Below are 12,506 nucleotides of genomic sequence, written 5' to 3' on the forward strand. Positions count from 1 at the left end.
ATGGTCCAGCCCAGTTTAGTAAAGTAAAAGACTACGAGTGGATTTGAAACCAAAGCTTGAAATCGTGTCCATTTGCCCAAACCTTAGGCAACCTGGAGCAAAAGCTGGTGAAAAATCAAGATTGTGAGTCATTAGAGACATGACTGTCTCCTTAAAGAGAGTAGAGGACTGACGACTTCCCACCTAAGCTTCACTCTCTCTTCTTGAGTTGACCAGGAGAAAGTTTCACTTGTAGGGGTCATCCTGCCCTTCTGGTACCAAATGTACAATATTAAAGCCCGATGAGTTTACACAGAGGAAGTAGAAGACGAGACCTCTGATTCAGGTCTCAAACTCCTATGACTCTTTAGCCTGCTGAGGTATGTTCTTGCTCCAAGAGTTGTAGACCAAGCTTCCTCACCTGGCTAGACTGGTGTTCTGTGTCTACTTACTTGAGTCTTCACTGATTCCTTGGATCTGTTCTTTTTTTTTTTTTTTTTCCTCTGCACCTATGATGCCTGTCTGATTCTACCAATCTGGGCTAAACTTTGAAACTGACTCAGTGGCCTATTCAGCCTAAGGCATCTGCCAAGCCACCCAGATTTAGGTCCTGACCTCTCCTGGCCTGACTGACATGCCACAGTAAAGACCATTAGAAGAAGAGCATTGATTTAAAGTGGATCTATCAGTCTGTGATGTGAAGTGAGTCAAAAGAAAAGCTCAACTCACCATACTTGAGCGACAATCACCACTTTCAGCAAATTCCCTGTTCCACAAGGCATTTTTCTTTCTCCTACTCACTCATTCGCCATTTCCTGTCATTCATTCACACGATATTGAATTGAATATTCCTTTGTGTCTGGCCTCATCCTCACAGTGGGGGTGGGGAGGAGTGAAGGCAACTTTCCACATTTGAGGACATTTGGGTCCAACAGAGTTCACAGCCTGCATTCTCTCATCTTGGATTGACATTGCACATTTTGACATAAACATTAAAGAAACAATAGCAAACCGAAAAATTTCATCTCAGTGGATAGAACAGAGAGTATCTTCAAATATTGGTCAAGCTGTGTACCCAAAATTTGGGGTAATGGGTAAAAGTTCTGTAGGGGAAAGTTCTGCAGAAGTGATTGCTGAGCCTTCTTCCTGCCCCTGCTCCTGTGTCGAGAGCCCCCAGTAGGAATGTTGGGCAGGAGTCCGCCCAGTTCTGCCACATGTGTGGGATCTTGCTGCAGAGACTGCTGTAAACTGGAACTGTTTCCGTAGTTTCTACTAAAGTAGCAACAAAAAACACTGCCCAAGGGTTTGAGGGAGGAATGAAAGTCTCTCTCTCTTGGGTGAAATCTGGAGAAACACAGCTTAGTTTCCTTTGATATGAAATGATTTAATGGTGAGAGGATAAGTTTGCCCTGGAGTTTTGGGAAAATCAAAGGGCTCCATTTATCTCCTTAAGAAAGGAAAATTGATTGAAGTTTTGGTGGATCCCAGCCAATACCTAGGGCAGAATAAGACCCAGAAATGATATAAAAACAGTGAACTTATGGGCTGAATCCTTGCTTATTTTCTTTCTGAACTTTCAGATTAAACAACGCTCAGAGAAAAGAGAGAATCTTGCCCCTCCAGTGAAACAGCATTTTAGATTTTGTCATACTGTATAAAGGCTGCAGTCTTGGAAAAATAGGGTAGTGTTGACTCAAATTAAGAATCTTTTATTAGGTCTTGCTCAAGTACCTTTTGTTTAAACTTTCTACTTGGAAATAATTCCAAACTTCAGAAAAAGTTTCAAAAGTAAAAATATTAAAAGACACACACATACACACACACATACTTATTCCGTCTACCTAGATTCATCTATCTTTAACAATTTACCCTCTTTGTCATTTGCTTCCATCTCTCTCTGTATGCATATACATGTATATCTATACATGCATGTATGTATGTATAAGTGTATGCATATACATATACATGCACACATGAACACACACCCTTTGAGGCTAAGCTATTTATATCATGGCTCTTTGACTGCTAAATAATAACTGTGTATTTCCTAACAATAAAAATATCTCTTACATAACATCAGAGTTATAAAAACTTTTATCTAGTTGTCTGTCCATATTCTAATTTTGTCAACTGATCTAATAAATTTGTTTTATAGCATTTCCCCCCATCTAGTACCAATCTAGAGTTAGGTATTGCAATCAATTGTCATGTCTCTTTAGCCTCCTTTAATCTAGAATATTTTTAGAGCCTTTCTTTATATTGACATTTTTGAAAAATACAGTCCTCTCTTTTTTATAGAACTTTTTTTTGTTGTTTAAAATTTCAACTTTTATTTTAGATACAGGGGGTACATGTACAAGTTGCATGAAGATATTGTGTGATGCTGAGATTTGGGGTACAGATCTTTTCACTTAGGTAGTGAGCATAGTACTTGATAGGTAATTTTTCAAACCATGCCTTCCTCCTTCCCTTTATGCCCATTGCTCCCACGTTGCCCATTGCTCCCATATTTATGTCCAGATGTGCTAAACGTTTAGCTCCCACTTACAAGTGAGAACATGTGGTATTTTTTTTCCTGTTCCAGCATTGCTTCACTTAGGATTTTGGCCTCCAACTACATTCACGTTGCTGCAAAGGACATGATTTCATTCTTTTTAATGGCTGTATAGTATTCCACAGTGCATATGTACCATATTGTTTTAATCCAGTCCACAAATGATGGACAACTGGGATAATTCTACATTTTTGATACTGTGAAGGGCACAGTGATGAACATACATGTGCACATGTCTTTTTGGTAGTATAATTTATTTTCCTTTGGGTATACACCCAGTAATGTGATTGCTAGGTTGAACAGTAGCACTATTTTAAGTTCTTTGAGAAATCTGCAGACTGCTTTCCACAGTGACTGGACTAACTTACCTTCCCACCAAAAGTGTATAAGCAGCCAGGCGTGGTGGCTCATGCCTGTAATCCCAGCACTTTGGGAGGCCAAGGCAGGCGGATCACAAGGTCAGGAGATTGAGACCATCCTGGCTAACATGGTGAAATCCCGTTTACTCTAAAAATACAAAAAATTAGATGGGTGTGGTGGCGGGCGCCTGTAGTCCCAGCTACTCTGGAGGCTGAAGCAGGAGAATGGTGTGAACCCAGGAGGTGGAGCTTGTAGTGAGCCGAGATCGCACCACTGCACTCGAGCCTGGGTGACAGAGTGAGATTCCATCTCAAATAAAAAAATAAATAAATAAATAAATAAAATAAAAATAAAAGAAGTGTATAGGCATTTCTTTTCTTCACGAACTTGCCAGCATCTGTTTTTTGACTTTTTAATGATGGCCACTCTGGCTGGTAGGAGATGGTATCTCACTGTGGTTTTGATTTGTATTTCTCTAATGATTAGTGATGTTGAACATTTTTTCATGTTTGTTGGCAACTTGTATGTCTTCTTTTGAGAAATGTCTGTTCATGTCCTTTGTCCATTTTTTAAAAAGGAGTTGTTTTTTGCTTCTTGATTTGTTTAACTTCCCTATAAATTCTGGATATTAGGCCTTTGTTGGTTGTATAGTTTGCAAACAGCTTCTCCTATTCTGTAGGTTGTCTGTTTACTCTATTGATTGTTTCTTTTGCTGTGCAGAAACTTTTTAGTTTAATTGGTTCCACTTGTCTACTTTTGTTTTTGTTACAATTGCTTTTGGGGACTTAACCAAAAATTCTTTGCCAAGGCTGTTACAGTTTGGCTTTGTGTCCTCACCCAACTCTCATGTTGAATGTTGGGAGAGAGACCTGGTGGGAGGTGATTGAATCATGGGGGCAGATTTCCCCCTTGCTGCTCTTGTGATAATGAGTGAATTCTCACAAGATCTCACAGATTTGTTTAAAAGTGTGTAGCAAAAAAGTACTACTCACTTTTTTGTTTAAAAGTGTGTAGGACTTCCCCCTTTGCTCTCTCTCTCTCCTGCTTACTTCCCCTTTGCCCTTCCACCATGTTTGTAAGTTTTCTGACGTCTCCCAAGCCATGTCTCCTGTATAGCCTGTGGAACTGTGAGTCAGTTAAACTTCTTTTCTCCATAAATTACCCAGTCTCAGGTATGTCTCTATAGCAGTGTGAGAATGGAATAATATAGCAAATTGGTACCAGAGAAATGGGAGATTGCTATAAAGATACCTGAAAATGTGGACACAACATTGGAACTGGGTAATGGGCAGAGGTTGGAACAGTTTGCAGGGATCAGAAGAAGGCAGGAAGATGAAGGAAAGTTTGGAACTTCTTAGAGACTTGTGGAATGGTTGTGACCAAAATGTGGATAGTGATATGGACAGTGAAGCCCAGGCTGTGGTAGTCTCAGACGAAGATGTGGAACTTATTGGGAGCTGGAGTAAAGGTAACTTTTGCTATGCTTTAGCAAAGAGACTGGTGGCATTTTGCCTCTGCTGTAGAAAACTATGGAACTTTGAACTTAAGAGAGATGATTTAGAATATCTGGGAGAAAAAATTTCTAAGTGCAAAACAGGTAACTTAGCTGCTTCTTAAAGCCTATGTTCATTTGCATAAACAAAGAAATAACCCGAAACTAGAACTTATATTTAAAAAGGAAGCAGAGCATAAAAGGTTGGAAAATTTGTAGCCCAACCATGTGGTAGAAAAGAAAAATCCATTTTCTGGGGGGACATTCAAGCCTGCTGCAGAAGTTTGCAGAGCCTTCTGGCAGTCTTTAGGATTTTCTATGTGGAATCGTGTCATAAGTGAAGAGAGATAGTTTGACTTCTTCTTTTATTAAGGGGATGTCTTTTGTTTCTTTCTCTTGCCTGATTGCTCTGGCTGGGACTTCCAGCACTATGTATAACAGGAGTGGTGAGAGTAGACATACTTGTCTTGTTTCAGTTCTCAAGAGGAATGGCTTGAGCTTTTGCCTATTCAGTATGATGTTGGCTGTGGGTTGGGCATATATGACTCCTATTATTTTGATGTATGTTCCTTTGATGCCTAATCTGTTGAGGATTTTCATCATGAAGGAATGTTGGATTTTATCTTAAGCTTTTCCTGTATCTGTTGATATGATCATATGGTTCTTGCTTTTAATTCTGTTTATGTGGTGAATCCCATTTATTGGTGTGAATATGTTAAACCAGCCTCACATCCCAGAAATAAAGCCTACTTGATCATGGTATGTTAATTTTTTGATGTGCTGCTAGATTTGGTTTGCTAATATTTTTGGAAATTAAAGAACTTCCTCCTGAATAACTACTGCATGAAATAAAAAATTCATTGAAATTAATAAAAATAAGAATACAAGTTACCAAAGTCTCTGGGATGCAGCCAAGCAGTGTTAAGGGGAAAGTTTAAAGTCCTAAGTGCTTTCATCAAGAAGTTAGAAACACCTAAAAATTAACAGTCTAACTCTGCACCTAAAAGAACAGAAAAAAAAAAAAAAAACTAACAGAAGTAAAGAAATAATTAAAATTAGAGAAGAGCTTAATGAAGTTGAGATGCAAAAGATCAATGAAACAAAAAGTAGTTTCTTCAAAAAAATAAAATAAGAGATTGATAGACTACTAGCAAGATTTACAAAGGAAAGAGAAGATCCAAATAACAATCAGAAACAATATTACAACTGATCGCGCATAAATAGAAAAGATCCTCAGGGACTGCTGTGATCAACTCTATGCACAGAAGTTAGGAAATCTAGATGAAACGGATAAATTTCTGGAAACACACAATCTCCCAAGATTAAATCAGGAAGCAATTGAAACCTTAAATAGATTAATATCAACTTCTGAAATTGAATTAGTAACAAAGAACCTACGAAGCAAAAGAAGCCCTGGACCTGATGGATTCACAACCAAATTCTACCAGATGTACAAAGAAGAATTGACATGATCCTACTGAAAGTATTCCAGAAAATTGAGGAGGAGGGGCCTTTCCCTAACTCATTCTTTGAAGCCAGCATCAGACTGATACCAAAATCTGGCAGAGACACAATGAAAAAAGAAAACTTCAGGCCAATATCCCTGATGAACGCAGACACAATAGAATACATCTTATTTTGTATTTATTTGATGCTACTTTGTGATTGGATTTAGTTCGGTTATTCTCTGCCCTAATACTGCATAGGTGATATTGTGTCCTTCCCAGGGTATTACATTTGGAGGAGCACAATATCCCTCTCTCTCTCACTGATGATATTAATTTTGATCACTTCATCAACTTCTTGTCTAATTTCTCCACTGTATAATTACTGTTTCTTTTTCTCCTTTGCAACCAATAAGATTTTTACAGGGAGGCACTTAGAGACCATGCATTTATCCTGATCTTCATCAAAATTTCCTCGATTTAGTATCCGTTGATTATTCTAGCCTGATGCAATCTTTATTATCCTGATTACAAAATGATAACTTCTGAATTTCAACACTCCCTTCATATTTCTTAATCTGCTCTTGAAGTTTTGCTATAGATGAGAGCCCTCCTTTCTCTCTCCGACTCTCTCTGACTACCTATCTACCTCTATATATAGCTATCATTTATTACTGGTAAGGACTGATGAATTCCTGCTTTTCTCAATGGTTTCTAACTCATTAATATACTTAACTATATTGATGTTCAAATCTTCCTAGATGTGTACAGTGGGAGTCTTTTCAAACTGACTCCTATATCCTTCTGACATACCCTAGCAGTTTTTGGACTATGTTCTTATTTTCTGACCTAACAAAGTATTTCCAGTTCACTTATGTCTACTTCGTCCTTAGACATTTCTCTGAGTTCAGTTCCTTTCAACAGGAAATTTTATTGAAAATCAAGATATGGATGTAGGTATGCTCTTTGCTACTGGCATATCTTTGCTCCTTAGTCCTTTCAAAAGACCCATCTAGGAAATATGTGCACATATACATATTTGCAATGCAAAACACATATGCATGCTCAAGCACGTTTACACACAGATGTGATTAAGATTAAGATTACCGATGAAGGACAGGTGGACATCATGGGGTCTCCAGATGTGATACTTGGGAAGGACACTAACCTTCATGCACATACACATGCATACACACAAACACATACACACACATATTGTGGAAATAATGAGTTTGCATTGGTACTGCCAATTTGACTCCATCCCTGCATCTACACGGGGTTCTTTCCAGTCTTTCCTTATTCCATATTTCTATGCTCCTTTTCCCTCAATGAGAACCTGGGCACCCAATGACAACACATTTACACATTTATGTAATCTTATAATACATAACAATGTTTCAAAATCGCTTTGCTCGTTATCATTACAATAAAAAAATCAATCTTACTACCAAGCCTTCCAGATTTGCTTACAATTCTCACCTTGTTCCCACCACCCCCATCCCACCCGACATGAGACGGGGGTATATAGTCAAATATATAGTCAAATTTTGTGTTCCTAGCTACTTGGGTTAGGTTTTTATTTATTTATTTATTTTTTTGAGATGGAATCTTGCTCTGTTGCCCAGTCTGGAGTGCAGTGGTGTGATCTCGGCTCACCACAACCTCCACCTCCTGGGTTCAAGCAATTCTCCTGCCTCAGCCTCCTAAGTAGCTGGGACTATAGGCATGTGCCATCATGTCTGGTTATTTTTTGTATTTTTAGTAGAGATGGGGTTTCACGATGTTGGCCAGGCTGGTCTCAAACTCCTGACTTCGTGATCCACTCACCTTGGACTCCCAAAGTGCTGGGATTACAGGTGTGAGCCAACACACCTGGCCTGGATTAGTTTTTTCTTTCTTTTTTCTCTTTCAGTGTGCTTATGGTATTTATTTAACATACAAATGCTTTCAGTGTTAGTTTTTTTCCTGTTATTTAATTTTATTATTTTAATACGTAGAATACTAATATTCTTTTTTTCAGACAAAATTATACAGAAAGGTATATACAGGAAAGGTCACTCCTCCATATTTCCCTCCCACTCTGTTCCTTCTTTACCCCTCAACTCCATCATTTCTTGATTTATCTCTCCTGTTTCTTTTTGTAAAAATAGGCATATACATACTTCAATTTTTTTTTTAATTTTCCCTTCTTACACAAAGGTAGCATATTACATGCTGTTTGTACTTCACCTTTCTCACTTAATAATATCTCTGGAAATCACTCCATATCAGTGGACAGAGATTTTCTTCTTTCTTGTTTTTACAGCTGCACTTTAATTCCATTTTGTGTATTTACCACATTTTATTCAACCAATCTCCTATATTGGGCATTTAGATAATTTCAAATACTTTGTGAATCCACATAAAGATGCCAAAATAACCTTGTACATATATATTTTGATATTGTTGGAGGCTGAGCTTCAGGGTGAATTCCTGAAGTTGAATTACAATGTCAGTGAATAATACATAGTTTAGCTAAATAGCATCATATTCTTCTCAATATTGGTGGCACCATTTTGCACTCCCTTCAGCAGTATATGAGTGTGCATGTTTTCCCGAAAGCCTTGATGACAGAGAATATTGTCAAACTTGAAATTCATGACCATTAAATGGAGAAGAACTGATGTCTCAGTACATTTAAAATTTGGATTTCTTTTATTATGAATAAATTTCATGTTTTTCAAGTGATTAAGAGTATTTTAATTTTTGTGTGTGAATTATTTGTTCATGGCTTTAGCCCATTTTTCCATAGGATTTTTCAGTTTTTTATCCTCAATATTTGTAAGTTATCAACTAAATATATTGATAAAGATATGTATATTGATATATCATCTGAGATATATGTTGTAAATATTTTCACTTACTTTATTATTTGCCTTTTGACTTTGCTTTCTCTCTCATGCATATTGTTTTTATTTTTAAGTAGCTAAATTTATCCATCTTTTCTTTCATTGCATATACATTCATGCAATTGTAGTTATATATATTTGTACCATATAGTATATGTATATGCATACATATATAACTATATATAGTATTTATATACTATAACTGTACATATATATGTATCTACAAATATAGCTATAGATAGATATGCATGCATGTATTATGCATATATATAGTTAAGAAAATATCCTTTTTCTCAAGAGGTTTTAGTAGGAATGGGTGTTGAATGTTGCCAAAGATTTTTTAAACAGCTGTGGAGATTATTCCTATCCTTTTTCTCCTTAATTCTGTTTATATGGTAAATTATATTAAGCAATTTTCTATCATCAAATGCTTCTTGCACTCTTGGTATAACCCTTAGGTAATGTTTTCAATTCCCATCACTATGTCTCAGATATTGGGGTCTGTAGTGCAGTGGCCTTGCCTCTATTAGCAGACACCTTTCTGAAGTCTTTAAAAGTATTTCTCACATGTTGTCCCTGAAATCATACCTTTTCCTTTATTATTTTCTCTTCTTTGTGCATATTTTTTATATGTATCACACTGTATGTATTTGTTTAAATATCGAGCTCTTCCATTAAATTTTACATTCACTGAAGGCAATAAGCTGTTCTTAGATTTTTTTTTATATCAATTTCATGAGTGTGGAATCCACAAACCCTAAACTGGCCATCCAAAAGAGGTATTCAGGAAAAGTGCTTGTCAGACTTTTCTAGTAACTAGCCACAAAATTAAAATCAATTCTTATTTATTATTGTGTTAGATTTCAGATCTATTAGTCACTAAAGCATGTCCCTTTGAATCAGTGCAATGACTTTATGTTTAAGAAAAATCCAATGCAACCCAATTATCTGTAAGAGTGGAATTAGGCTTATCTTAAACCAGTCATGCAAAAATGATTTTACCATAGATGGAATTCTCAGATCCCTGTTCATCTTCCCATTCAGCATTAACAGATACTTATGCTCTGAAGAGAGAAAATGCAGAATAGAGAGGTTAACTCTTACACGTCGCTGTTAGGATATCAGGTCCACTATCAAACTTCTCTGCAGGATTCATGTAACTGTTGTCCTATCCCCTCCAGCCTACCTTCTTGGCACTTTTAAGTATTTTCTGGTGATAGTTGAATGGTATAATGCTGTAGCCAATTTTATTTGCTGATATATCTTCTTTGGACAGTAAATGGGACTTAGTCTGATGCAACTCAGGGCAAATGTGCATAAGTTTCTGGCACTTACCGAGGGTAGCTGGATATGGCCCCCGCCATGCTCTTTTCTTTATGTTGTGATATTGGGTTTGTTGCTCTTCCTTATTACTCCCCCCAGTGTCCCTCCCCACAATCACAATGCCACAGTCTTTGAACAAATAAGAGGAATCTGAGTGAGCAGAACAGGAAAGACTTTGGAGATTTCGCTAACAGAGATGGAAGGATACAAAGATGCTGTCTGAGGAGAAAAATTCACATTCTGTTATTCCCATTTCTATGTTATTTATACCCACAAAATATCAAGACCCATCACAGATGTACCATTCAAGCTTTGAGGATAATTCCAATGGTGTTCTCTGGCCCTGACCTAGCTTAAGGTCATAGTGTCCTGCTTTCTGGTCATGGCTTCCTGACTGCAGCATGGTGCCTTTGTTAGTAATCCCGGAAATCCAGGAAAAAGGCACCTTTGTAGGAGCTGGGAAATAAACTGCCTTAATTCCCCAATTCTCACTATGTGTTTCTGCCAGTTAATGTGGACACCCATCCTTTAGCTGGTTGACACAGCCATGATTGCTGCTGTCAAAAAGTCAATTAGGCTATGCATCTCAGCCTTCATCTCAGAGAGAAAAAAGTTTCTGTATTTCTGAAGATTCAACCTTCAGGTTCAAAGTCACCATCCTAAGTCTGGGTGCCAAAAGGGCTGCCTTTAAGGACCTCTTCCCCTGTTCAGAGCCTCTGAGACATTTTTCATTATCTCTCACCTTAGTAAATTTCTCTAAACTTTCTTTCCAACTTCTGATCTTGATTACTCTCTTTTCTTTTTTCATTTCCTCATGTTCTTTGACACTTTCTAGAGCATCCCACCCGATAGGGTTAATTATTTCTACTTTTCTTTATTTTCTGTTACAATTTTTAGCATACACTACCAAGGCATAAAAAACCAATGTTTACTCAAAAACACACAAAGCAGTAGCTCTTGTCTATAGTAAAAGAAGATACCAAAGCAATTAAAGATCAATTATACTCTAGGCTAGAAATCAGAGAGCTGTGTCATCATTTTGGTTTTACCATTTCTAATTGTGTGACCTTGGACAAGTCAATTTCACAGAACCCTTAACTCATTATTTGTAAAATGACCTCTAATACCCATCCTGGTCAAATGTTCTATGATTTTTAAAAAGTTATTTTGGTGAAGTCAACCATATCTTCCTGTTAAAACAAAACTCATGTTGAACCAAAGAAAATAGAAAATACTCTTTTTTTTTTTTTAAAGCATGCATTAGGCACTTACATATGAGCTAAAATATGCCTACCTTTGGATCTATACATGTAGGTTAACTATTGCTACAATGTTGTGTAATAATCACACAATTTCAGTGGCATGCAACAGTATTTAACTTATGTGCCTGTTGAGGTAGGCTGTGGGTTTTGCTGATCTAGACTGGCCCAGCCTTGGGTGGTTCTGCTCCATGAGCCTTTCTTTTTCTTCTTGACACTAGTAGGCTAGTCTGAAAATGATCTTCTCATGCTGATGGTAGAAAAAAAGAGAGTGAAACCAATCATAGAAGTACTTTTCAAACCGTGGGTTAGTCATGCCCATGATACTCCATTGCAAAACAAATCACATTGTCAAGTTGAGGTGTGCTCCTAGTGTAGGTGGGTAAGGAAATGAATATATGCATAACAATGTTAGCTAACACATAGTGCTTTGGAAATGAGCGACAAACACGTTTACATACGGCTTTTTCTAAGTGAAAATGAAACTTTAGGGATTAGAGTCTAGTATTGCTATTTCTCCTATGAGACAGAGCTAAATTCACTTCTAGTGACAGGAGTTGCTGGTTGAGACACTCTGTGAATTTACTTGCACACAATTTAGGGTTCAAATGAAACTGTCATTTTAGTCAAATAAGGGTGGTCAAGCTCACAGCACTACCTAAAAGGCAACTGGAGCCCCTCCAATTTGCAGGTTTGTGAAAAGTTCCTCTGAACTACTCACTGAAGATCCCTCCATTTATAAGCAACTGCTCACTCTATTCAAGTGGTAATGAATGTACAAATGCTGGCTGGAACTTAATTACGAGACTAAAACAGTGTACTTCAAAGAAGAGCTAATATAAAAACATAGTGAGACACCTGTCATGTGATAGATTGATAAATTACATGGATTTATGTTATACTGTAAAACTGTCTCTCCCTTTAGTGAAACAATCCAAATACCTCCAACTCTGCCACTCTCTACCCCTACTTTCTACTTATATTCACATGTTCTAGTAAAACAGTAAAATAAAGCCATAATGCTTTGTACACAAATTACTGATGATTAAGTCGCATTAAATACAAATAACTATACACATGAAGCAAAGCAGCAGCCATATATATGAAGCTAGCATGTGTTTCTTGAGAGCTAATAAGGAATTATAGATAAATAATTAAGGCAGGTAAACCATTTATTTTTCTAGTTGTTGAGCTGTATTTTAGTAA

At 37.1% G+C, this 12,506-nt stretch overlaps 1 protein-coding gene across 1 annotated transcript in view; it reads right to left on the reverse strand.

Moving 5' to 3' along the window:
* Positions 1-1,038: 1,038 nt before the first annotated feature.
* CD96 (CD96 molecule) overlaps positions 1,039-12,506 on the reverse strand; it is a 113,861-nt gene continuing 102,393 nt past the window's right edge. Inside the window, exon 15 of the mRNA XM_011969735.1 lies at positions 1,039-1,474. The gene's annotated coding sequence lies outside the window, so the exon portion shown is untranslated. The remainder of the gene's footprint in view (positions 1,475-12,506) is intronic.

The sequence above is a fragment of the Mandrillus leucophaeus genome, unplaced genomic scaffold (assembly GCF_000951045.1).
Source record: "Mandrillus leucophaeus isolate KB7577 unplaced genomic scaffold, Mleu.le_1.0 Scaffold900, whole genome shotgun sequence".
In the NCBI taxonomy this organism is placed as follows: domain Eukaryota; kingdom Metazoa; phylum Chordata; class Mammalia; order Primates; family Cercopithecidae; genus Mandrillus; species Mandrillus leucophaeus.